The 25,772-nt window shown below is 43.8% G+C and overlaps 1 protein-coding gene across 1 annotated transcript in view; it reads right to left on the bottom strand.

The window, feature by feature from the left end:
• The window catches only part of Peak1 (pseudopodium enriched atypical kinase 1), a 194,863-nt gene that overhangs the window by 131,503 nt on the left and 37,588 nt on the right, over positions 1-25,772 (bottom strand). The window contains exon 2 of the mRNA XM_048369079.1: positions 24,671-24,733. The gene's annotated coding sequence lies outside the window, so the exon portion shown is untranslated. The remainder of the gene's footprint in view (positions 1-24,670; positions 24,734-25,772) is intronic.

Genomic DNA, 25,772 nt, shown 5'->3' with positions numbered 1-25,772 from the left:
TCGCCATTCACAGAGGCCACAGTGCACACACGTCCTTTCCTGCACCATTAGGAACCAAAGTGCGTTGCTGGACCCGGAAAAAGAACAGTGATTCCTCACTTAAAATCCCACGAAATGGCTGTGTGAGAGCATTTGGCATCTACATTTTGAACTGCTTAATCATTCCTTTTATAGAGTAGCTGAAGGTTATTTTGTCTCTCTGGCATTTTCTATGTCTCAGCTGCTTCCTCTGTCAAATGGGGCTCCGTTTCAAGGTTGAAATCCATTATGATAATCACAGCCAACCAGAGGCATCCCAACTCAAAAACCGCCACAACTTCCTGCTTTTCCCATCAATTTCACTCCAGTTAAAAGGCCAGTTAGAGAAAGGACACGGGAATAAATCTGAGCTCACAAACTCTATTACCCATCGCCTCACACTTTAAGGCTTTTTATGAAATTTGCTCTCCTCACCCTGGATTATCCTGTATAAAGGTGACAGCTCCATAAATATCTTCAGGAATTAAGTGACTTCACTTTACAAAACTTTCAAAAGGTTCCACAGTAAGTAAATTACTATCCATAGTCCATCTCGGATATTTCTATTACCTCCTACTTCTCTAACCACCTCCCCTACCCCGCGTTGGCAAACCAATGAGCATAGAAATTATTTTTATTGTTAAACCATCTCTAACCTCTATGTCTTTTTCAACTAGAGCTTTAGGACAGAAAATATGATTTAAAGCCAAGCCAAGGCCCAGGTCTGACATTTATAGCCTCTGCCACTAAACCCATCACAGCTAATTGGGCCTTAGCTTCTTCAAGTGCAAAGTGAGGAGCATGGATACGTGATGAAGTCACCTTTATAATAGGTATCAAATATGGATATCATTATAAATGTGTGTGTGCATGTGTCTACACATTAGTACTGGGGCTTGAACTCAGGACCTGGGCACTGTTTCTTAACATTTTCACTCAAAGCTAGTGCTCTAACATTTGAACCACAGCTATACTTCTGCCTTTTTGCTGGTTAACTGGAGATAAGCATCTCAGAGACTTTTGGACTGGCCTTGGACCTCAAAATCTCAGCCTCCTGAGTAGCTAGGATTATACAGAGCCACCGGCGTCCAACTAAAAATCCAAAACTATTCACCTCCAACACTGAAAGCATTACCAATGTAAGGAGCTGATGGAGGAAAAGTGGTATAAGCAGTCTTAGATATGGACAGTTAAGATACTAGTATCATAACGAAAACCTGGCCTTACACTGGCACTAACCAGCTCCCCAGCCTTGCCCGGAAACTGCCTCTGAAAACCCCACCCACTCCAGCAGGTCCCGTGTTCTCGTGCAGGCAGGCACGCCCTCTTTAGTAAAGCGCTTCTGGAGGACCAGGAACTCCTTTTTCTGAGCTCACTCCTAGGGGCTGGGATGTTGACTGAACAGGGCCTTTGAGCTTGCGCATGCGTCTCCCCCATCTCCACAGACGGGGCTGGAACTCAAGGGCCTGGGCACTGATTTTGGAAAGGGGCTGGCAAATAGTCACAAAATACTGAGGAAGGGAACCTCAGCCCTCTGATTCTGCTCTTACAGTTTGTGTTTTATAAGTCTGGGATATTTACTTTGGAAAGAAACTCAGAGGGAAAAATGAGATCTTCTTATTTCTTGACATCCCTCGTAACATTTAATGAATGTTGAGAATATACCAGCTCATGAATAAATGGTGAACATAAAATAAGAGGTTAAAAATGTAATGATAGCACATGGCATAGTTTAACTTTTCAGGTACACTCACGGGTACTTAGCAGATATTTACTGTGGCTATTTTAGTGTCAACTTTGGTTTGATGAATCCAGGCCCAACCAGCACACCCATGTGACTTCCTCTCTCCCAGCCTTTATGTCCTCATTTGTAAAACTGAAGCCAACTAAGATCCTGGGATTGCTGTGAAAATGAGAGCTAATGGACAGAAAGCGTCTGCTAGCCCTCACCCTGCATGGGGCTCCGTGTATCCTCAGCAATATTAAGCGGCTTATTCCTCAACACAATTTCATACTTCACAGAGGTAAAGCCTTCTCCTCTCCTATCTTCTACAAACTCCTCATTTGTATTTAAGGCTTTCCTGACCACGTTGCAGTTAATACATTCAGTTAGGTATCCGTCTCCTAAATACCAGCTTCATTACAAGTTCTATTAGGAGCAAAACCTTGCACACTTAAAACAGCAAAGGAAAATCAGTTTTGATATTCCATTGCTTTTCTGAAGTCCTCAAGCAGTAATAATATTTATGACACCGAGCGCCCGGGCTTTACGAAGCAGTAAATAGCTTTTGTGGCTGGTTAAACCTCTCCGTCTCACTTCACACACTGCAGTAGCATTGGCATTAGCCCTAATTAAATACTTATTTACATTACTCAAGGACCTTTCCTGCTCCTGAACCTTACAGCAAGGGTTACAATGGGCAAGGGGGAATTAAATTATTAGAGAAGATGCTGTTACCAATAAAACTTAAGCTCAAAGCTGGGCTGACAAGATAGCACACAAAAAGTTTCCTATTTTAGCCCAGAACTGGTGGCTTGTGCCTGTAATCTTAGCTAATTAAGATGCTGAGATTTGAGGATCGAGGTTCAAAGCAAGCCCGGCAGGAAGGTCTGGGAACTTCTAACTACCAAAAACTTAGAAGTGGAGCAGTGGCTCCGAAGACAGAATGCTAACCTTGAGAGAAAAAGCTAAGGAACAGTGCCAGACCCTGAGTCTGTGAACTGTGAGCCAGTCTATGACAATTTTGACCACATTCCACTTTCAATCAGTTCCTCGTGTAATTGTCCTCTTCTGCATACTGTAATTAAACTGGACTCAGAGGGAATAGGGATAGAATAGAATCACAGCTTCCTTTCCATCATCTATGAACATGGCCTCATGATTTTAGTTTTCCTTTTGTCTCTAGTGTCCCTGCCACCAAGGAAAGTCCTTCCCTTGGTGTCCTCATTCCTAAAGTCCCTACTAGCAAGAGAAATCACTTAGTGCAGAATCCCACCATCAGATGTCTAGCTGTAAAAGTCTTTGTATTCCCAGCTGTTTCCTCTTCCACCACCATCTTTAAGAAGCAACATTCTCATATGTTTTGTGTCCTAGCAAGATCTGTACAAAGTGAGGTAAAAATATTTAATAATATTTAAAAATATTTAATAATCGCTGCACACACTACAGAGATGATGAATATCGCTGTGTACGACAATTTTAGTTCCAGTGTTTTGACAAAATAAACTAGAAGAGTATCAAGCCCGGCAATCTGTGCTTGGCTTCTGCACTTTATTGGGTTTCAGACCTGAGTATTAAAACACCTTGTTGAGTGACGGTCTTAGTTATCCTGGTACTTCTTTTTCTGGTTATGGAAAATGGACTCAAGAGTTTCTTCTGCTGCCCAGCAAAGGTACTCTTCAATCCATCCACCAGTGTGTGCACCCTGGTTTTCACAGTAGATGCAAGGATTGAACCCAGGACCTCCTTGCACAAGCCAAGCGAACGATTTACCACTGAAGCTATGCCCTCAATACTTGCTTTTTACTTTTTTTTATTTGTTTTTTTTCTGACAGTATCTCACTACCTTTTGCCCTGGCTGGCCTCGTCATTGGTCCTATTACATTTACCTCCTAAGTAGCTGGTGCCACCCTCTCTCATGTGTCAAATTAATTTCTAATAGTGCATCCCTGACCTGCATAGGAAACCCTTCAAATATTTGTCCTGCTTGGTGTTTGTAGTAAGACCATTTGTGCACAGAAGTGGCATTACCAAGTTAAATTGAGTCCCCGCCTCCCACACAGAGTGAAAACAGAAGACAACGCGAGATAAACAGACCAGTCAGAATCCATTCTGACACGGGCAGCTCAGCCCCGCAGCTCAGTGCCAGCAGAGTGGCCAGGTGGGGCTGAGCTGTGGAGGGCAGATAGCAGCCGAGGGGCTGCGGAGAAGCTACAAGCAGCTAACCAAGGAAAATCTGCATTTTCTTGGCAAAGCAGAGTTCTCAGAAGGAAGCACTACTGTTCTATTTTGGAACTCATTTTGAAAAGATGCTTGTGAGACCTTTGGATTTATTTTCTCTCAATACTATACAAAGCGATTTTTTTTCTCAGCTTCTAAGTTAAATGATGATTTTTTCAGACATAGACCAGAGTTCCAGCTGCGTTCTACCCACTGTGTTTTCACGCCTCACTCACACTGATAAAAATTCTTTGACAAGAGTTTAGTTCCTCCTGAAACACAGTCAACACGAATTTTAGTTATATGAAGATAGTATAGTTTGAAGAAGAGATTACAGTTGCCAAAAACACCCACAAATATATACTAACAGAATGAACAAAAAAAAAAAAAAGAGAAGAGACACAATTAAAAAACCAAATTATCCTCACAGGCAAATCCTACTTCTAGAGTTTAGGAGTCTGACATGACAGGCCATGGTGGCACACCCTGGGTTCCCAGGTCCTTCCTTGGGAGTGGAGACTGGGAGGGTTGCAGTTTGAGGCTAGCATGGGCTAATAAATGAATGAGTGACACTCCATCTGAACTAATAAGCTAGACACCGTGGTATACTCTGGTAGTCCCTTAGGAAGCATGAGCAGGACAATCGAAGTCTAAAGTAAGCCTTGGGCAATAAGTGTTGACCCCCATCCCAACAAAATAAATGGGATAGAAGTATGGTTCAAGTGGTAAATGCCTGCTTAGCAAGCATGAGATCCTGACTTTAACTCTCAGTCCAAGAAAAAGAAGACAAAATACAGGGGAAAGGAGGGAGGGGGAGAGAAACCTAGCACTAACCACTTTCCATTTGTTTCTAAACATCCTAAATTGTAAGTGAAATTTGACCTCAAAATATTCCACACAGACTGCCGGTGATAACATTTCTATATTAGCCTCTTTCTATCCTGAACACTTGACATTCCTTTCCTACTATACCCACATGCACACACATACACTCACCTGGATGTTAGAGAATGGCATTGTGAACACCAACATCACTGGTACATTAACTTTGATAAAGGAGACTCTTTAAAACATCAATAACCAGCATTTCCAATTACTGTCTTGTGATGACAAACCATTAATACCTTGGATCTTAGGAATCTTTCAAACACAAGAGTGAATATGATGATTTTAAGTCAGCAGAGATCAAAGGAAGGACATGGGGAAGTAGGTCCCACAGAACGGTTGGGGTGCACTTGCTAAGAAGGACAGCCAGCTTGCCTTTCTCCTCCTCTAAGCAGAGGGAGGGGCTCCGTGGGCTGTGCCTCGCCACACAGGCCCCTCCCTGGGGCCCACAGCAGCACTCTGGGCTCCAGAGCCCGTCCCGGGCCTCGACAGTGCCTCATCTCCCCAGTGCAATTGTCATCTTTGTACTAGTCTACCAGGGAGGTGGTATGACACGCAGAATGCATTCAACACGCACTGGTGACAAATGAGCTCACACTACAAGCAGAGAGAAGCACTATATTCAAAGTTGTTCAGAAATTAGATTTAGTAAGGCAAAATAGTCCCAATCGGGCCCAAGATTATTTGCATTGAGTACACAGATTCAACAATAAACTGTATCCAGGAATACTGAGCGGAATATATTTGACTACAATTTACATTTAAAGCAAGCCTTAGACTATGCAAAGAATATCCAAACATTTCTTACATGGCTCTTCATTTCCCACAGTAATAAATAATACTTTGAAAAAAGTAAAAGGTAACGAGGCTTTCGGAAATAAGAAAGGATTACCAAATTGAGGGTAAATAGTATATTGATGTTTCAGTAAGAAAAGAACCACAAATTTAGATGTAAAATTAAACTAGTTCTTAAGATTCATCAGATTGTGATTTTAAATTAAGTAATCTGTGCTTGGGATAAGGGTTTATTTAAACTGTAACCAGACAAAGACACAACCCAGTAAATTCCTAAGCCAATAAAATAAAAACTCAAACTGGACTCTAATGTATTCTGAATATCTGTCCATATTTTTTACCAACCATTTCATATAAATAAGAGAAGATTAATATAAAACAAATTCATTTTTATCAGTACTGTGACACTGACCAACTTTATGCACTAGCAGAATGTTATATATAGCCAATAATAATGATGAAAACTGAGTCCTTAAATAAACAGTGCTATTTAACAGAAAGCTAAACTAGATATAGATGGTTGCTGGGTTCTTTTATGTGAAAACTGTACCAAGTGTTTGAAAAATCCATACACATGCTAGATATTCCTTTTGTGTATCACTGGAACCATTAAGATGACATTAAGAGAAAACACAATATTAGTTCAAAGGCAAACATAAAATGACTAGACACTGAGGAATGAACTCTTTCTCTTAAGACTTAAAATTGGGAGCACCTTATGGAAGGAGAAAAAAGAGACACACCTTGGCCATGGTTTGCTCCAACAGCAAGAATTGAGACTGATTTCAAGGACGTTCAGATATGGCAAATACCAGAGGCTCCACCCGGCCCGCAGACCCACGCATCCCATAATGGTTTCCTCCTCCAGTGAAGCGGCGGGGTGGGGGTGGGGGGTCACTTTCCTCCGGCCCTGGGCCGGCCCCTTAGTATACGCATGTCCTCCTAAAGCTTCCCTGCGGGGCGCCCGTGGCTCGCCCAGCCGTCCTGTCCTAGCTGCTCTGAGAGCTGAGGTCTGAGGATCCCGAGGCTCCTGCAAGGTCTGTGAGGCTTTGATCTCCAATAAATAACAGCAACAGGCTGGAAATAGAGCTGTGGCAAAAAAGCGGGTGGCTCACGCCTGTACTCCTAACTACTCAGGAGGCTGAGACTTGAGGATCGTAGTTCAAAGCCAGCCTGGGCAGGAGAGTCCGTGAGACTCATCTCCAATGAACCACCAGAAAACCAGAAGTGACGCTGTGACTCAAGGTGATACAGTACTAGCCTTGAGCAAAAGAGCCCAGGCACAATACCCAGGTCCTGAGATCAAGCCTCAGGACACCCCCCACCCCCAACACACACACACCCACTCACACACAGAAGCTCAGGGACAGCGCCCAGGCCCTGAGTTCAATCCCTAAGACTGGCACACAAAGAAATCAAGACAAATTTAACACAGAGGAAAAATAGAAATCCTATTTACTGGCTACCCACCATTTCTAGGCATGACAGCGGCCCAGCTCAAGAAATCTCTGTAGATTATTTGTAGTTTCACTGATGAGAAAATCAAGGCTCTGACAGCTAGTTACCCAGGAATGGTGCTAGTACTCAACCCAGTCTGCTTGTGCTAGGGACCTTCTTTGCCCAGTGCTGTGCAGCGCATAGAAAAGAAGAAAAAATTCAGATGAGTTGAGTATTACAGAAGATAGGGTTTTGTTGTTCTTGTTTTTGATGTTATGGGGGGGAGGGGTTGTGTTATGGCAGTACTGGAGCTTGAATTCAGGGCCTGGATGCTGTCCCTAAATTTTTTCACTAACAGCTAGCACTCTGAAATTTGAGCCACAGTTTCACTTCTGGCTTTTTACTGGTTAGCTGGAAATAAGAATCTCACAGACTTTACTACCAGAACTGACTTTGAGGTGCTGGGGATATGGCCTAGTGGCAACAGTGCTTGCCTCGTATACATGAAGCCCTGGGTTCAATTCCCCAGCACCACATATATAGAAAAAGGCCAGAAGTGGCACAGTGGCTCAAGTGGCAGAGTGCTAGCCTTGAGCAAAAAGAAACCAGGGACAGTGCTCAGGCCCCTAAGTCCAAGGCCCAGGACTCCCCCCCCCCCACAGATCTCAGCCTCCTGAGTAGCTAGGATGACAGGTGGGAGTCACCGGCACCAGCAGCTGTTTTCACTTAAGTGCTTCAAGTATCAAGAATACCGATTCTAGATCACTGGAGAACTGAATGAGAGTGCAAACCTACATACCACTTAAACAAAAGGAAAAAGAAACACAAAAGATTCATTCACCACACACACGTTGAATAGTAAAAAAAAAAAGGGAGAGAACAATTGGAAAGGGTGGCATCGATCAAGATGCACTGTATAAACTCATTTGTTGACTTAAAACCATTTTGTACAACTCTATAAAGGTAATTTTTTAAAGATACAGATTCATAAACCCTTAAGAGTACAAAACCTGCCCATGTAATAAATGTCTGCAGAATCTAAAATGGAAGATGAAAAAGAAACAAATGTCATTTATTTTTCATTAATGGACTTAAGTGCATCCAACAGGCCATGACATAATTTTGCTGTTTATAGAACAAGCACTATTATAAATGTGTAATTTATTTATAAAGCTTGACCCAGGTCAAGACCAAGGTCTGCTGGGCCAGGTCACTCTTCCAATCACCCGAGGGTCTCCATTTCTTAGCTACGGTCAGAGAGTAAACCACTGCCTAATGCAACCATCAACTTGTGCCTCCACTGCACAGTCAAGCCCGAATTCCAGTTAGACCTTGTCTCCCCTCCCCACCAGCCCCCTGCTTCTCAGCACTACCTCTCACCTCTCAGTGTGCTTGCTTTACCATCCTCCACTTTGAGCTCAGCCCCGGCGGCTCACGCGTGTAATCCTAGCTACTCAAGAGGCTGAGATCGGAGCATCATGGTTCAAAGCCAGCTCAAGCAGACAAATCTGAGAGATTCTTACCTCCTCTACCAGCAAAAAGCCAGACTAGAGGTGCCGCCACCAGTCTCTGGCTATTTGGGTTTCTGTGTGTATTGGCGGATGCCAGCATTTGAACTCAGGGCCTCGCTCTTGGTCAGCTTGCTTGCAGAGCTGGCACTCTACTACTTGAACTATGTGAACTATGATGCCAGCTGGCTTTTTCCTAGTTATTTTGGAAGTGGAGCCTTATGGATTTTTCTGCCCAGGCTGGCTTCAAACCTTGAGCATCTGGACCTCAGCCTTGTGAGTAGCTAGGATTACAAGTGCAATGACATTCTTGCCTCACAGGCTATATTATGAAACATTTACCACTGATGGATTGGTTCTTGTGAAGAAATATCTTAAAACCATGGCCCATCAAGCCAGGTGCCAGTGGCTCACACCTGCAATCCAGCTCTGCAGAAGGCTGAGATCTGAGGATCACAGTTCAAAGATAGCCTGGGCAGGAAAAAGTCGGAGATTCTTATCTCCAACTGTCTCCACCAAAAAAATGGAAGTGGAAGTGTGGCTCCATTAGTAGAACACCAGCCTTGAGCAAAAAAGCTAAGAGACAGTGCCAGGCCCTGAGTCAAGCCCCAGTACTGGCACAAAGAAACAAAAAAACAAAACAATGAAAAACACCCTTCCCCCCCGGCCCCCCTTGAGAATATACACAGAGAGAAACTACTTCAGCATTTCAGGAAACAGAGCTGAGCACAGTCAGTCTTTGAAATCAATTCCCCGGCCTATGAGATGATATTCATTAAATTACAAGTGACTCCATCAATGATGCTTCGCCATGTCATAAATTTTTCAGAGTGTTGATAGAAAAATAATCTGGATCGGAAGTATCATTACATAGCTTTCTGGAACCTGTAATATATAATCCTGGGAGAAGAGAGAGGTCATTATTTTTTCAATGTGTAAAACAGGAGATTGAAGTCTTTTTTTCCCTTTTCTATTTGACAGAAACAAGGCAGTGAAAAGATATAAAATGAGCAATGATAATCGAATCAGCAGTGACAATTTAGCATGCACAATTAGAGAGCAGACAGTGGAAGTAGCCTTCTCTAAACCCTGCGGTCCGCTGTGATGCGGATTTAATTCGGGCCACAGAAAATTCCCAAAGATCTGACAGCTCTGCGTACCAGGAACCTGCCGCATTCATCAGCACAGGTAATTAGGCTGAACCTCCCTTCCTCATGCCAAGTCACTTTCCTGCCCAAGGAGAAGCCAGTCTCCCTCCCGCTTTAAATGGTACAGATCAGCTGACTTAACCTATAAATAACCTGTAAAAATAGAATCAGAGGCTTAAAGAAAATCCGTAACTTAAAGAGCACTCAGAGAGAAATCTATAAAGGGGCATACTCTCCAAATAGGGTCACCCTTTAAATAATTAAGCCTTTCTAAGCTTGAGTCCTTAAAAGGGTAGCTATGGAATACTATATAAATAATCTAATCGCAATTGTGTATGCCTCTAAAAAAAAAATCCCTCTTCTATTTCCCTATTTTTTCTCTCTCTCTTCCCCTCTGCCCCCTACACAAATTCCTAAAACAGAAACTAACTCTAGAACTAAGCCCTCTGGGGAGGGGGGCAGACACATCTCACAATAACTAAATGAAGTAGATTCCAGAAAACCATGCAATTTCTCTCTCTGCTAATAACCTATGCTCATAGGAAATGAACGCTTACTGTAAACTAACTTTAATTTTCTTTAGGGAGTACACAGACATTCTTCAGTATGACTAAAAAATAAAAGTGGCAGGAATACATGTAACGCAGACAGTTCCCGACAGCTCCTGCGATGTGGGTTTGGCGTGACGATTGCTCACGCTGAGGGCAGAGGGAGAGTGACATGCGCTCAGCAGTGTTCTTGAGGGTGGGGATGGACGGACGCGGTGTGGCCCCCAGGAGGCAGGCAGGCACAGCAAAGCTCAGCTGTCACTCCCGCCGGGGGCACCCCAGCCCACTCTCCAGGGGACGCTGCCTGCCTGCACCTGCGGTAGTGGAGTTCCGTGCCGGCCGGGCTCCAGTGGCCCGCGCCTGTATCCGAGCGACTCCAGAGGCTGAGATCCGAGGAGCACAGTTAAAAGCTGGGCAGGAAAATCGGGGAGATTCTTATCTCCAATGAACCACCAGAAAACCAGAAGTGGCTCAAAAGAGCTCAGGGACAGGCTCTGAGTTCAAGCCCCATCATCCCCCCACCCCCCAAAAAAAGTACATCAATAATATCTTTAATTTCTTTTAGCAGTGCTCTGTAGCTTTCAATGTGTACCTTTTTCACTTCTTTGATTTATTCTTGTGTTTTATTATTATTGAAGTAATTTTAATTTGTAGACTGTTCATTGTTGATTTAAAAATACCTTATTTTTGTAGGCTAAATGTGTCTCTTAGTTTTGACAATTATTTGTGTAATCTTCAGGGGTTTCTACATGTAAAATGATGCTCCTTACAAATCCAAAATTTTATTTCTTCTTTTCCAGTTGAGATTCCTTCTACTTTCTCCCACTAATTGTTCTTGATATGACTTCCAATATGTTGAATGGAAGCAGTGAAAACTGCTTTGTCCCTGACATGAAAGCTTATAGTACTTCAGCACAGCGTGCAAGGCTCCTGTGGGCTGCTGGCAAATGCCCTGGACTGTGGGCTGAAGCAGTTTCCTTCTCCTCCAAGTTTGATGACTTCTTCATCATGAATGGATGTTAAATCTCAAAGAATTCCACATCAGTGTAGATGAGTAGATGATAGGTTTTGCTTTCCTTAAACAACCGTAGTGCTACAAGGCGTATCTTACCCACAACTTACATAAAGCCTAATTTTTGTAACAAAATACTGAAGCCAGTATTTAACAACACAAATTCTTTGAATTTCATGCAAGGCCAGAAGAGATCGCCAAGGGATGCAAAGAGGATGTGGACTGCAAAGCAATGTTCCAAGGGCAAACATTCCCCAATCTCCTCAGACCAAGAATCAGGCCAACCAAACCTCCTAGGAAGGCTCGAGGCAGACCAGCATCGCATTGGACACTTCTGAGGCAGGAATCAAGGCCCGACTCAGAACTGGCATGCTATCTGTTTAACTCTTATAAATTCATTTTTTAAAGTTTTCTTGAATATATTGATTATGGTCCATACAAATGGGTAAGATCTATTGTGGGCAAAAGGAATCCTGTATGGACTAATTAACAGCTGGGAAAATGAAATGGAAAAGAAATCACGTAACACTCATTCAAAATGCCTGCCCCTTTCCTTAGAGCTAACTGAAAAGCAAGGTCTCAAGGACACCAATGCTCTAAGGGTCAAAATTACACTACATAACCGGTGCTGGTGGCTTATGCCTATATAATCCCAAGTATTCGGGAGGATCATGGTTTGAAGCCACCTAGCAAGAAAACTGCCTCAGAATCTTTATCTCCAATTAACCACCAAAAATGTCAGAAATGGAGCTATGGCTCAAGCTTTAAACAAAAAAGCTCAGGGACAGTGCCCAGACTCCGAGTTCAAACCCCAAGATTGTCATTGTCATTGTCTGTCTGTCTGTCTGTCTCTCTCTCTCTCACACACATACACACACGAATTATACTACACAATTCACAACTGCCACTTTTCTCACCAATACTGATAAATCAAGTTATTAAATCTACCCTTTGGGTGTAATAAAGTCATTTCAACACAACTAAAAGTCCTGTGGTTCCAATGTCATCTCTTCTGAAAATAAATATTCCTGCTTTGACTGGTGAATTCAAATTACAGCAGCAGACCATTATTATTCTGTTCTTTTCTGTTGACACATTTTAACTCATTTTATAAACCCAGAATTTGTTTCTGTTTAACACTGCTGGAGAAAATGGTTTATGAGGAGGCAATTTCACTTTGCTGGGTTGACAGCCACAGTCCCTTGGGAAAGAGGCCAGCTCAAGCAGGACAGGACGCAGCAGCTGGCAGGAGCCAAGGTTCCTACCTGCTAATTGCTTTGTGACTAGGTTCTACCAGCTCTGACAAGTACCTGGTAGGCAGTAGACACATTGGCAAACAGTCACCTCTCAAGAGTTTGAGAATTGCAAGGGTTTTTGCTTTCTCCCAGAAGAATCTTACTAGTTAAAAAAAAAAAAAAAAGAGGGTTAAGGGGCTGGGAATATGGCCTAGTGGTAAGAGAGTTTGCCTCATATACATGAAGCCCTGGGTTCGAGTCCCCAGCACCACATATACAGAAAATGGCCAGAAGTGGCGCTGTGGCTCAAGTGGCAGAGTGCTAGCCTTGAGCAAAAAAGAAGCCAGGGACAGTGCTCAGGCCCTGAGTTCAAGGCCCAGGACTGGTTAAAAAAAAAAAAAAAGAGGGTTAGGAATATAGCCTAGTGGTAAGAGTGCCTGCCTGGCATACATGAAGCCCTAGGTTCGATTCCTCAGCATCACATATATAGAAAAAGCCAGAAATGGAGCTGTGGCTCACATGGGAGAGTGCTAGCCTTGAGCAAAAAGAAGACAGAGACAGTGCTCAGACCCTGAGTTCAAGGCCCAGGACTGGCAAAAAGAGAGAGAGAGAGAGAGAGAGAGAGAGAGAGAGAGAGAGAGAGAGAGAGAGAGAGAGATAAAAATGTCAAAAGTACAAAAACATTTGTTGAAAAAATATTAATAGATTGGACTTTCCTCATGTATGACAGGGGAAACAAAGAGAAGGAAGAAGAGGGGAAAGGGAAAAAGTCAGGGAGCAAAGGGAAATGTTTTTAGTAAGCCAATAGAAAAGGCATTCCTGTGTTTCCTCCCTCAACTAATACTGAGTGCAACGCGCACCGTGCTGAAAGCGGCACAGCCGGCCGAGCTGAGTGGGGAGGACACACTGGCTGACGCGCCTTCCAGCCGGCGCAATGAGAACAAAACCAAGCCAGGCAACAAGGACAGATGAAAAGCCCTGATTTACAGCGTGGGTTGTCACACTAGTCTCTTTGAAGAGGGGACATTTAAGCTGAGGCTTAATGGCCAAAAAAGGCTCAACGAATCAGCAGATTGGGGGGTACAAATTCCTCTCAGTGAGACAAGCAGCAAAAGATCTTAAGGTTGCAATAAACTTGCTGGGTTCATAAAACACACAAAAGAGGTCAAAAGATTTCTTGGTGTTGTTTTTCTACTCTTGTATGTGTGTTGGTACTGGGGCTTGAACTCAGGGCCTCGGTGCGGTCCCTCACCTTTGTACTTTACTTCAAGGCTGGTGCTCTACTATTTGAGCCACAGATCTCCTTCTGGGTTTTTGGATGGTTAATTGAAAATAAGGGCCTCACAGACTTTCCAGCCCAGGCTTGGCTTTGAACCACAACCCTCAGATCCTCAGATCTCAGCCTCCGGAGTAGCTAGCATTATAGCTAGCATTAGGCATGAGCAACCTGTGCCCAGCCTCAAAAGGATTTTTGAGTTAGAAAAGACACCAGCTTCAGAGTCCTAGCAGAGGCAGCACTGCCATTCACCCTAGAGGCACTAGGAGGCTGAGTGAGATCAAAACCTGGGGCCTTCACACAGAGACACCATGCCCGTGGGCATCTGATCAGATACAATAACATTTACCAAAATGAACTCTAGGAAATGGAAATAAGAGGGTTTGTTTGCTTTTCTACATTGCTGTTCTTGTTTTCTTTCCTGTCCTGTTTGTCCGTTTATCTGTCTTTGGGAGGGCGGGGGACACAGAAATGGAAGGACAGAGGGTGGACAAACGCGGCAGTGGTGGTCACTGGACACGATGTGGAAAATGAACTCTACACGCTGGGGGTGGGGATGGGAGGGAAAAACTGGGAGAGCGAGGGAAGGCGCGACACTGTCCAAAATGAAATGTACTCATTGTGAGACTTATGCATCTGTAGCCCTCTGAACGTCACCTTTACAAGAACAATTTTAGAAACAAAAAATTTTTAAAAATCTGGGGTTTTGGTCCAGAACAGGAGGTATCTGAGCCTCATTACAAGAAACATTGAAGCAAGGAATCCATTGATCAAATTGAGACAGAAACGAATGCTCCTGGATGTCTCTGTCTAAGTCCTTGCTTCACCTACACATTTGAGATAATCCAGACATGTTTTCAATTTTTGATGTACACAACAGATACCATAAAAATATCCTCCTAAGACAAATTTTTAGAAATTATTATTTTTAACTTTCCATGTTTAGCCCTTTTCCTAGAATCGCAAAATAAGGCAGGGCTTTTGTTTTGGTTTGGTGCCAGCAATGGGGCTTGAACTTAGGGCCTGGGCATGGTCCCTTAGTTTTTCCCCTTAGGGCTGGTGCTCTACCATTTGGGCCACAGCTCCACTTCTGGCTTTTGTTTCTAGCTAATTGGAGATAAGAATCTCATAGCCTTTCCTACCTAGGCTGACTTTGAACCATGGTCCTCAGATCTCAGCCTCCTTGAGTAAGCCACTAGTACCTGACTATTTTGTTTTGAGCATTTTAGGGTCTGACTAGATAATTCAAGCTCATCTTAGGTTCACCACATAGCCCACCTGGTCTTGAATTCAAACTACTCTTGCCTTTGTCTTCTGAGTGCTGGGATTATAGCTATGTGCCAGTATGCCTAGGTTAGATTTTTTAAATGAACATAATTTTTATTAAGTACATTCCTTTCTATACAAAGTATAAAACAAACTTTGTTTATAATCATCTATAACACTAAATGATGTTTTGTTTTCAAAGTAAAACCACTAAAAAAGAATCAGCTTATCTTATTGGAAGGACAAACTGCATCTTAAAAGATTCCAAGATATACTGTACAAGTTACATAATACTAACAAGACAGATGATGCTTATGGTGATTAAATACATGCATTCTTCTGTAGCAGCATTTGGGTAGATGCAACAAAAGCAAAGGAAAACCATGGAGATCAAAGGCTTGCTTTAGCTGAGGTATGCAGCAACGTGGCTTCACTTAAATCACATGCTTTAAAACAGGAAAACAAGCACCAGCTCTGCGGAAGTGCAATGGACTCCACCTCCAGCTCCGGTCCACTGGGCCATCTCCAGGAGTCACAGGGTCTCCTCACCCGTCAAAGGTGGTAAATACCACCTGCCCCTAGAAGACTGATAGTAACTATGAAATAAAATAAAATGGGGGGGGGGGGGCTGGGGATGTGGCCTAGTGGCAAGAGTGGTTGCCTCCTAAAATAAAATGGGTGACAATGAATGTAATCCAGTTTTATTGTTTGATAATCATGGTATCACCCATAGAAATGAAAACAAATGGTTGAAATAAAGGAAATTACTTTGTAATAATAAGTTATAGGTTTTAAGAGCTGAACTACCAGCCTAGAGCTAGAAAGCTGACAGAAAAGGGGCCAAGGTATCTCTAAACAACCAGACATGGTGTAACAGAACATTTTCATATGTAAGATCCAGTTCACCAGTGGGTGCTAATGACTACACTTATAATGCTAGCAACTCAGGAGGCTGAGATCTGAAGATCTCAGTTTGAAGCCAGCCCGGGCAGGAAAGTCCATGAGACTCATATTCCCAATAAGCCACCATTAAAAGCCAGATGGGGAAAATAATGAAAGGGGCGATATTGACCAAGGTGCACAGTACTCAACTGATCTGCTGAATTGAAACCCTTTTATACACAAATGAAAAATGATTTTTAAAATGTTCATAGTAAGACTAAACTAATGTCTGTGGCTCATGCCTGTAATCCTACTCAGGATGCTAAGATCTGAGGACTGGGGTTCAAAGCCAGCCCAGACAGGAAAGCCCATCCAATTACCTACTAAAAAGCAGGAAATGGTGCTGTGGCTCCAAGTGGTAGAGCACTAGCTCTGAGTACAAAAGCTCAGGGACAGTACCTAGTCCCTGAGTTCAACCCTCAGGACTAGCAGGGGGGGAAAAGTAAATTAAGTTTCCAAGGATACTGTTTATAACATATTTCTGAAATGAAATCCTTGATTAGTACTGGTTAGTAAAAGCTATCAAGGTTCACTTTTATTCTATTTGTGCATGGATTATTTCAACAGGATGGTGGGGTTATGAGCCAGTCACTGCTTCTATAGTAAGTAACTAATATTCACACACTTTAAAATTACTTAATCATTCCCTCAAATTGTCTCAGAATTTTCAGCTAACCTATCTTAAACAGGTCAACCACTTCCTCTACTTAAGTCAAGAAGGTTCACTTTCACATACTAATTGCATTACGAATACTGCATTATTATGCAGCTAAAGGGACTGGCAGACTGGGAAAATGATTAAAAGGTTCAAGTGGAGCTGGGCCAGTGGACCAGGACAGCATTTAAATAAGCCACAGTTGCAATGCATGTGTCTGAATGCCATTAAGAAATCATGTATCTGCTTGATAGTCCTAAGAAGATCTGCAAAGATCTCTGTCTATTTACAAAGCAGTACAGGGAGAAAGAGAAACTTGCCTGACAACAAGAGATCTTGAAAAATAGATAAGAATGAAAACGGATGCAGAGGTCAGAACAGACACAAAGCATCTCCAAAGAGCCATATGCGTTTTCTCTCATATGTGGACAATACAAAAAAAAAAACGTGGGCTGGGAGTATGGCCTAGTGGCAAGGGTGCTTGCCTCGTGTACATGAAGCCCTGGGTTCGATTCCCCAGCACCACATATACGGAAAACGGCCAGAGGGGGCGCTGTGGCTCAAGTGGCAGAGTGCTAGCCTTGAGCAAAAAGAAGCCAGGGACAGTGCTCAGGCCCTGAGTCCAAGGCCCAGGACTGGCCAAAAAAACAAAACAAAAGAAACAAACAAACGTGATAACGTACAGGGTTTTGTGCATAAACACAAAAACAAATGTATTCAAAGTATGGTACACTTAGTGGAAAAGTTCAACGATCTAGCTCCTCTCAACCCCTGAAGAACTGCTCAACACAAGTGAATGCCAGGAAGCGGGACACTGTGTCAGAGGATGCTGGCCATGGGGACAGTAGGCAGACCCATCCAGGGAGGGGGGAAGGCCAGCAGGTGCGGTCATTCTATTCAATGTGCATTAAGCAAAAACTCAACCATGTGACTGGACGGTATGGACAGGATAGGGGAAAGACTTGTAGCATTCAAATCCCTTTGTACAATTACTTAACACAAATAGTACAAAATAAAATAAAATTCAAGTCAATGTATTAAAATTTGATCAGGTATTAGAAAATTGCAGCAACTCAGGAGGTGGATTTCTGAGCATCCTATTTCAAGACAGCTGGGACAGATAAATCTAAAACTCTTCTCTCCAATTAACTAACAAAAGGCTGGAAATGGAGGTGTAGATCAAGCCATAGAGCCCAAAAGCCAAGTGAGAACACAGAGGGCCCTGGCTTCAAGCCCCAGTACTGGTACGTGTGCGTGCGCGCGCGCGCACGCGCACACACGCACACACACACACACACAGTGTCAAAGCAATTTGAGGACAGATAAGCCAACCAACAGTTCAGTTAGCAGATCAAAGGCAGGTGTTTGTTAGACAATGTTACTGCACTGGCCTGCTCTTCTCATTAGCACAGGGTGAGGCCTTACCCTCACATCAAATAGATTCAGTGAGCCAGACACCGTAGCAAGCATCTGCTGGCTAATGACAAAGAAAACCATGGGCCCTTTGAGGCCAATTTCCATCCAGTGGTAAGAATGGAAGCGGCAGATCCAAATAACCAAAAAGCTCCTCTGACTTTACATTTTGTGGCAGAGGCGTGCCAAGGATTAATCACACAGGCTAAGCAAGACACCTAGGAAAAGCTAACCCTAAGTAGGCAGAAGTCCAAATACATGCACATACCCAACTCACAGTCCACTGTTCTCTGGATCAGTCAGTTCCACGTGAACCAGAATGGGGTGGGCGGAAGGAGGCCACAAGAGAACCCCAAAGCCTAAACTAGGCAAGGTAGTCTTCTGATATAATCACTAACATCATTGGCGTTTTTTTTCTACACAAGGCCTTCAACTCAAGCACCACACAAAAAAAGTGTGTTGTTTTTAAACTTTCTTTTTATTCCTGTCTTATTTCACTCTTTTCCTCCTACTCTACCCCATCCCAACATTTTCCTACTCTCTGGAACTCCTGCTACACCATCCTCCCGCGCTGCCTAGGCCTCCTCCTTATTCATGGAAATTCATTACACCTATGTGTTTTTGCTTTTAGAATGCCACATGACCTGATAAATACCTTCCATTTCTTCTTGCCTCTGGTCCCACCTCTAAGATTCATGCTACCCTAGATCCTCCAGACCAGGGGGAGGCTTGAGCTCAGTGCCTGGATACTTCCTGGAGGCGTCTTTCGATAAAGGCCACAGCTCCCCTTGGGTGCTTTCTTGTAGTTTAGTGACGCTAAGTCTCACAGACCTTCCTGCCTGGGCTGGCTTTGCACTGCAATCCTCAGATCTCAGACTCCTGAGTAGCAAGGACTACAGGGCTGAATCACTGGCACCCGACCCTCTCCTGCCTTCTAAGAAACCCTGTATTCAACTTTCTTCACTGGCGTCTCTCCCTCTCTGCATCATCACATTTCAGTATCTCCCTATAAAACAATAAAACCTGTAGCAAAAAAGGAAAATTGGAGCCAGTACCACGTCCTCTTCCAGCCTCCTTGCTCATCTTCCCCTCGCCAAATCTACACCCCCCACCCCCGGCCGTCCACAGTTCACAGCTGTGGGCACCATTACATTAATCCACAGGCCCTGGCTCCATGGGTCACTCATCCGTGCAGAGACTTCCGGAGAGCCATAAATGTGGACGGAACAACAAGTTCTTTCTGTTCTCCAGTCGCTTCATTACTAGTTATTGGTCCTGCTGTTATTCTTTGTCGGGTATCGTGTTAAGTAATCACTTACTACAGTAGACGGTTGGCATCTGAGGGTGCAGGGTTACACGGAGAAAACCCGCTAATGATCAGGATGCGGAGTGTAGCACTTTACTGTGGAAGCTCGATTCTTTCTTTTTCCATAAAACTGACCAACGTCGGCTCAAGACAGCAAATCCCACATTTTCACTTTATCACTTAAATTAAGCATATGATGTGCCCTTTCGGCTTGAGAGGATTACTATAATTTATACTTTGCTTTTGGGGCACCGTATTCTTTCACAAAATTATGGGCAGGTAAACACTCAGCTCACACAATTTAAACACAGCTGACGATAACGCGGGCCCAGCTGAGAACTTCTCTGTCTGCTGAGCTGCGTAATGGGCATATGGAAATTAAGTTTTTTCATTTTTGAAATTTCTATGGATTTTTTATTGCATTGGTCATAACTGCATGTAAACTGCAAATAAGGTGGTCTTATCATATTTGATCACAATTGTTTGATTACAAGAATCCTGTGTATATGTAATGTTGGTGTCTGTTGTTGCTGTTTTGGTGCCGGTACTGGGGCTTCAATTCAGGGCCTAAGCACTGTCCCTTGGCTTTTTCTACTCAAGGCTGATACTCTACCACTTGAGCTATTGCTCCACTTCCAGCTTTTGTTGGTTAACTGGAGTTAAGAGTGAGTCTCTTGGACTTGTCTGCTCAGGCTGGCTTTGAGCCTCGATCCTAAGATCTCAGCCTCCTGAGTGGCTGGGATTACAGGTGTGAGCCATCAGTGCCATACTGATCCTACGTACGTACTTTATCTTTTCTACCTGTGGCAGTTCTTAATTTTCCAAAGATGGGACCAAAACTATCCCCCTTTCCACAGGCTCCTCTGATAGTAACATAAACATGTGTGCCTCAAGAGGTAGAGCGCAGCCTTGCACAAGGCTGGGGGTTGCGTGCAATGCCTACAGTCCCAGCTACACGAAAGAGAAGTGGAGGCAGGAAGATAGGAATCCCAGGCCACCCCTGGGCAGGGGCACAAGGTTATACAAAGCAAGCACTCTTGCCACTAGGCCATAGTCCCAGCCCGGGCACAAGGTTATAGCTGAAACGTAAACTAAAGCAAAAGGGTTAGGGCCCTAGGTCAAGCAATACGGTACTTCTAGAAAGCACAAGGCCCCGAGTGCAAACCCAGAGCTAAAATTCTAAAAATAAAACCATACTAGGGAAAGCAGAGCCAAGAGCTCAGCAAACACACCAGAGCAGTGCGTGATGCAGCCCGTCACCTGAGCCACATGAAGGGGCAGCGAAGGCTGCGGTGTGCCAACCACCACCACCTTTCCATCAGAGGCGCTCACAAATCACACACTGGCAGGCACCAACTTCCCGTCGTCCCCTCTGTCCCGACTCGCTCCCTGGCATCGGCTCAGCATGGCTCCCCTGCTCACTGCCCACCCCTGTGGTCCTCTTAGCAACTGCCCGCTGCCCACTTCCTTCACCTGACAGCGCCTAGACAGGGTGTATTTATCAGCCCATTAGTTGACCACCCTAGTGACTCTGCAGTTACAGATGGCTCTCAGTCTTTTCTGTGTGTGTGTGTGTGTGTGTGTGTGTGTACTGTTAAGACACTTGCACATGCTAGATAAGCACTCTACCTTCAGAGATGCATCCTAGTCCTTTGGTTTTTATTCGGTTTGCACACAGCTTCTCTCTACGACTGTCTTTGCCTGAGTTGCCCTCAAACTTGAGATTCTCCTGTCCCCACCTGCTGCATAGCTGGGATTATAGGCAAGTACCGCAATGCCTGGCTCCATTAGGCCTTCTTAAGTCCTGTGGCTGGTTTTAACCCTTTCCTAGCCTCGTGCAACCTGCATGCCATTCTGTGAAGTGTTCATGTTATTCCAGCCCCCACCATTCACCTCAGGCCCTGCATCTCAAGACACTGTGAAGCCACAGACCTAGTTATCTACTTCCAGGAAAAGGGAACCTCCATGTTTCCTCTTCTTCACTCACTCAGAAGAAAGAAGCCATTCTAGACAAGGTGAGCCTTCTGTTCTGCATACACACCTCTGTCCACTTCCACAGCCTGGCTCTTACCTGCTTACACACTTACACACTCGCGCCTCTCCTACTCCCCCTGCAGTGGGAGCTGCCCTCACGACTTGGAGCCCTCGCCTCTCAGGCGTGTGGTGCTCTTAAGCACGGCTGTATGCCTCCGTCAGGAGCCTTTATTCCCAAGTCTCCTTGTGGCCTCCACAGGCCCAGAGAAGGCCAGCCCAGCAGGGCTGTGGGCACCCACATGCTTTTCTCCACTTCCAGTCGGCACGTTCCCGTTCCTAGCCTTTGTACTTGGTCACACGCTGCTGAGGATCCATGAGGCTGCGGGGTCTTTAGCTGGGGGCGTCCTCGGCAGGAAGAGGTCACCACCATCCCGGCCCTCTGCGCTGAACACCCAACAGCAGGAAACCTGCTCTTCTCAGGTGCAGCCCGTGCTTATCCTAATTCAATCCATAAGTAAATACCTTCATCTGGGCCTTTTCGGAAACACTGGCTACACAGACACCGAGATACACTCTCTTTTTCCCTTCCTCCCTCTCTACCTTCTCCCTCTCTCTCCCTTCAACTCAGCATCTGATGCAGACAACAGAATATTATTTACTCACAAAAAGTATGGACGAGCCTTGTAAACTTTATGCTGTGTATGAGAAATCAGTCACAGCAGACAGCACAGCATATTGTCTGATTTCATTTGTAAGCAATGTCTAGATCCACAGAGACAAGGAGTAGATTGGTAGCTATCAGAAAGAAGGAAGGGAAAAATTAGTACTCGTTGCTAATGCATACTTTTTTAATGTGAGCTGGTACGAGAGCTTGAACTCAAGGCCTGGGCACTGTGCCTTAGCTTTCAACCAAGGCTAGAGCACTATTTCAGCCACAGCTCCACTCCTAGATTTTACTGGTTAACTGGAGATAAGCGTCTCAAAGACTATCCTGTCCAAGCTTGCTTTGAACCTTGACCCTCAGACCCCAGCCTTGTGAGTAGCTAGGGTTACAGATGTGAGCCACAGGCACCAGGCTGCTGCCGAGTGCTCTGACAAATGATGAAAATATTCCAAAAGTATCCTGTGGCATTGCTGCACATCTCTGTGTAAGTCCAGGCCAGGATTTAACTTGGTCGCGAGCAACTGAGTGTGAAGGCAGTGACACTGAGTGCTTCCGAGGCTGAGTCAGGAAAGCCAGGCAGGCTCTGGGACTAGGCTTGGGTGAGAGAGAAGGAAGGAGGGAGGGAGGGAAGGAGAGAGAGGAGGAGAGGAGGACAGGGAAAGAGGGAGAGAGGAAGCTGTTACTTGTAGCTGAGGTATTTTTGCAAACAGAATGTCCGAAGGGCCAACTATGGGTTTCTTCTACGTGTATTGTGTATTTGCAGATAGGAGCTAAAGAAGAAAGTACTTGTTTTGAAGCAGAATTTAGAAGAAATGTGAGAGTCAGCAATTGCTAGGTTCCAAAATAAAACTTCCTCATCCACAATTACTCCCAGCCGTGAGTGCTGGAAGTAACAAAAGGTTTGAGAGCAAAGATCAAATGCGGGGTTCAAAAAGGGGCATCTGGTCTCAAGGTAGCGATGAAGCCACAGGTGCTACTTTTAAACCCTTTGCTGACAGTTTGTTTTGCTGTGGTTTTCCCATGCTGATCTTCCCAGTGCCTTTGTCTCCATATGTCCACTACTCGGGGCTGGACCTCCAGGGGTTCTGTTCCCAGTCCTGAGTAACTCCTCGTTAAGCCACTCCTCAGTTCTATTTCCTTGGAATTCTTGCCCTCTTTCATCTTTGTCTGACTCCAACCACAACAGACAGATCAGTACACTTGAGAGACCCCATTTCAAACGATGGATGGCTGGGTATGGTACCTGTGCCTCTTATCCCAGCCACTAGGGAAGCGCAATGTCTGGGTGTGGTGGCATGGACCTGGCACCCCCCCCCCCCCCAGTGACAAGGAGAAGCATGAGGAGGAGGGCAGAAGCACCACAGCCCAGGCTGGCCCAGGCTAAAAGCAAGCGCCAACCAGGAAAATACTAGCGGAAAAGGAGGCCGGGCCTGCACTGCAAATACAACAAAAGCCACCGAGTTTGTGCACTTTCAGTGGGTGGATTTTATGGTATGTAAGTTAGTTCTCCATGAAGATATGGTAGAAACTAAACAATCATACCTAGGGCACTAGTGAGATGAAAAGGAGGAAAAGAACAGATTACGGTGCTCTGTGAAGGAGTTTGTAACACAGCCTATAAGCCATGTGGAGATAGTGAAAGATACAGAAAACCAAATGACATGCTGACATTTATCTTTTAGAAAAAAAATACCCCGATGACAAGTGACAAGAACGGCTCACAAGTAGCTGGATGCAGGGTGAAAAGATCAAATTAGAGACATTTATAAATGTCTCTTAATGGTCCATCTGTAAAACAGTTCATAAAAGAAAAAGAATAAATTTAAAAAATTAAATGAAGACTTGAGCCAAGACAGGTAAGAAAAGTAGAGGGCTATGATCTGACCTCTAGAAAAGAGGGTTACTTAGGGAAGCTTTTTGTAAAAGACCATAAAGACGAAATATTACCATACAAATGGGTCCATCATATTCTATAATCCTCACAAATAAGAGGGAACTGTAGAAAGAAACCAAGTCTGAGAGAATAGAAACTCTCTAACTGCCTTATTAAATAAAACAGTAGTTTTTTAAATCTATGATTTAACTGTGAAGAATATCTGAATAAAATGATAGGATTTCCCTCGTGTATGTCAGAAAACAGTATGAACTATTTTGTTTTATTATGAAAAACAATGGAAGCCAGGCATTGGTGGCTTACCCCTGTAGTCCTAGCTACTTAGAAGGCTGAGATCTGAGGTTTGTGAGACTCTAACCAGCAAAAAGCCAGAAGTAGAGTGACTGAAATGGTAGAAAGGCAGCCTTGAACATAAAAACCAAGCAGGAGTGTGAAGTCCTGAGTTCAAGCCTGAATACCATCACTATCTGGATACATACATATATACAATGGGAAAATTCACTTAAGAGTATCTTAATTCTGTATATCACCTTTATAATAACAAAATAATTTTTTAAAGTATCCTATTGCTATAATCAAACTTATTTCTTCCCCACAAGAGTGCCCTAACATGTAGCTTTATAATCAGTATTTGCTTCCTGTTAGGTCAGAGGAAAAGACATTTGGCAGTGACTTAAAATTTTCAAAAGCAACTTTTTTCAACAGAAAATATGGACAATTTAAAAATGGACAATTTAAATATAAAATATCTTACCTTAGGCTTCTAGACAAACCACCAAGAAGCATCTACAGCAGAAGTTCCAGGTTAGGCAGTTACCTGAATGGAAGAAGGGGGGGGAAAAAAGGCAGAAAGAGAGAGAGAAGGGGGGGGGGTTAACTCTTTCAGTAGGAAACACTAATTTGTCCCTTAAATTTTTGTGTTCAAGCTGTTCTTTGGAAGTGTACACAACATCAAGGATTAATAACTTCTGCTAGGCTGGGTGTCAGCGGCTCCTATGTGCAATTCTAGTTACTGGGGAGGCTGAAACTGTTGGGCTCATGGTTCAGGACCAGCCTGAGAAACAAGGAATTGGATACAATGGTATGCAACTGCTACCCCAGGTAATGGGAACACACACATCACTCACACACACACACGCCAGATCGTATCTCAAAAATAACAAGCAAATATCAGGGCTGGAGGTGTGGCTCTGTGCTAGAAAGAAAATACTTGTTTTTAAGCAGCATTCAGAAGAATATAAATGAATTACCACAAATAATAAACAGAACAATGAAGCATTAAACTAGGCTGGTGATGTAGCTCAAGCAGTAGAGCACCTGCCTAGATAGCACAAAGCCTTGAGTTCAAATCCCAGTATCACAAAAAAGAAATTCCAGATAACTATAATAACCTACAATCGACATATATATGTGTACACACATATGTATGTACAGCACAACACACAAACACTGACACGGTATATACTACTCAACAAAGAAAAATCTGACATACCTACCCAGCTGTAGGGAATATAGGTGAAGCAAAAACCAAATGAGAATATAAAGTATAACCCAGAAGTAGTTTTAAGCCAATGACCACTGAAATTAGATCACTATGTTTAATTACAACCATATGTTGTTTTCTCAAGTTTGGCTATATTAAAAAGTATTCCCACACAGTCAGACTAAAGGAGGACACCCTCAGAGGAGGAATCCAGAGGTGTAACTTCTCTGAACATTGAAAACACTATCAAAACAAATTCCAGGAAATGGAAAAAATAAATACAGAAGTATTAAATTGTGCACAATTTATAGTGAAATAAAATAAAGTGCATAATTTATACTAAGAGCCATTAAGATGTTCTAGAAAATGTCTG

The sequence above is a fragment of the Perognathus longimembris genome, chromosome 20 (assembly GCF_023159225.1).
Source record: "Perognathus longimembris pacificus isolate PPM17 chromosome 20, ASM2315922v1, whole genome shotgun sequence".
In the NCBI taxonomy this organism is placed as follows: Eukaryota; Metazoa; Chordata; class Mammalia; order Rodentia; family Heteromyidae; genus Perognathus; species Perognathus longimembris.
The sequence above is the reverse complement of the archived record's forward strand: the minus strand, read 5'-3'. Positions and strand labels throughout refer to the sequence as shown.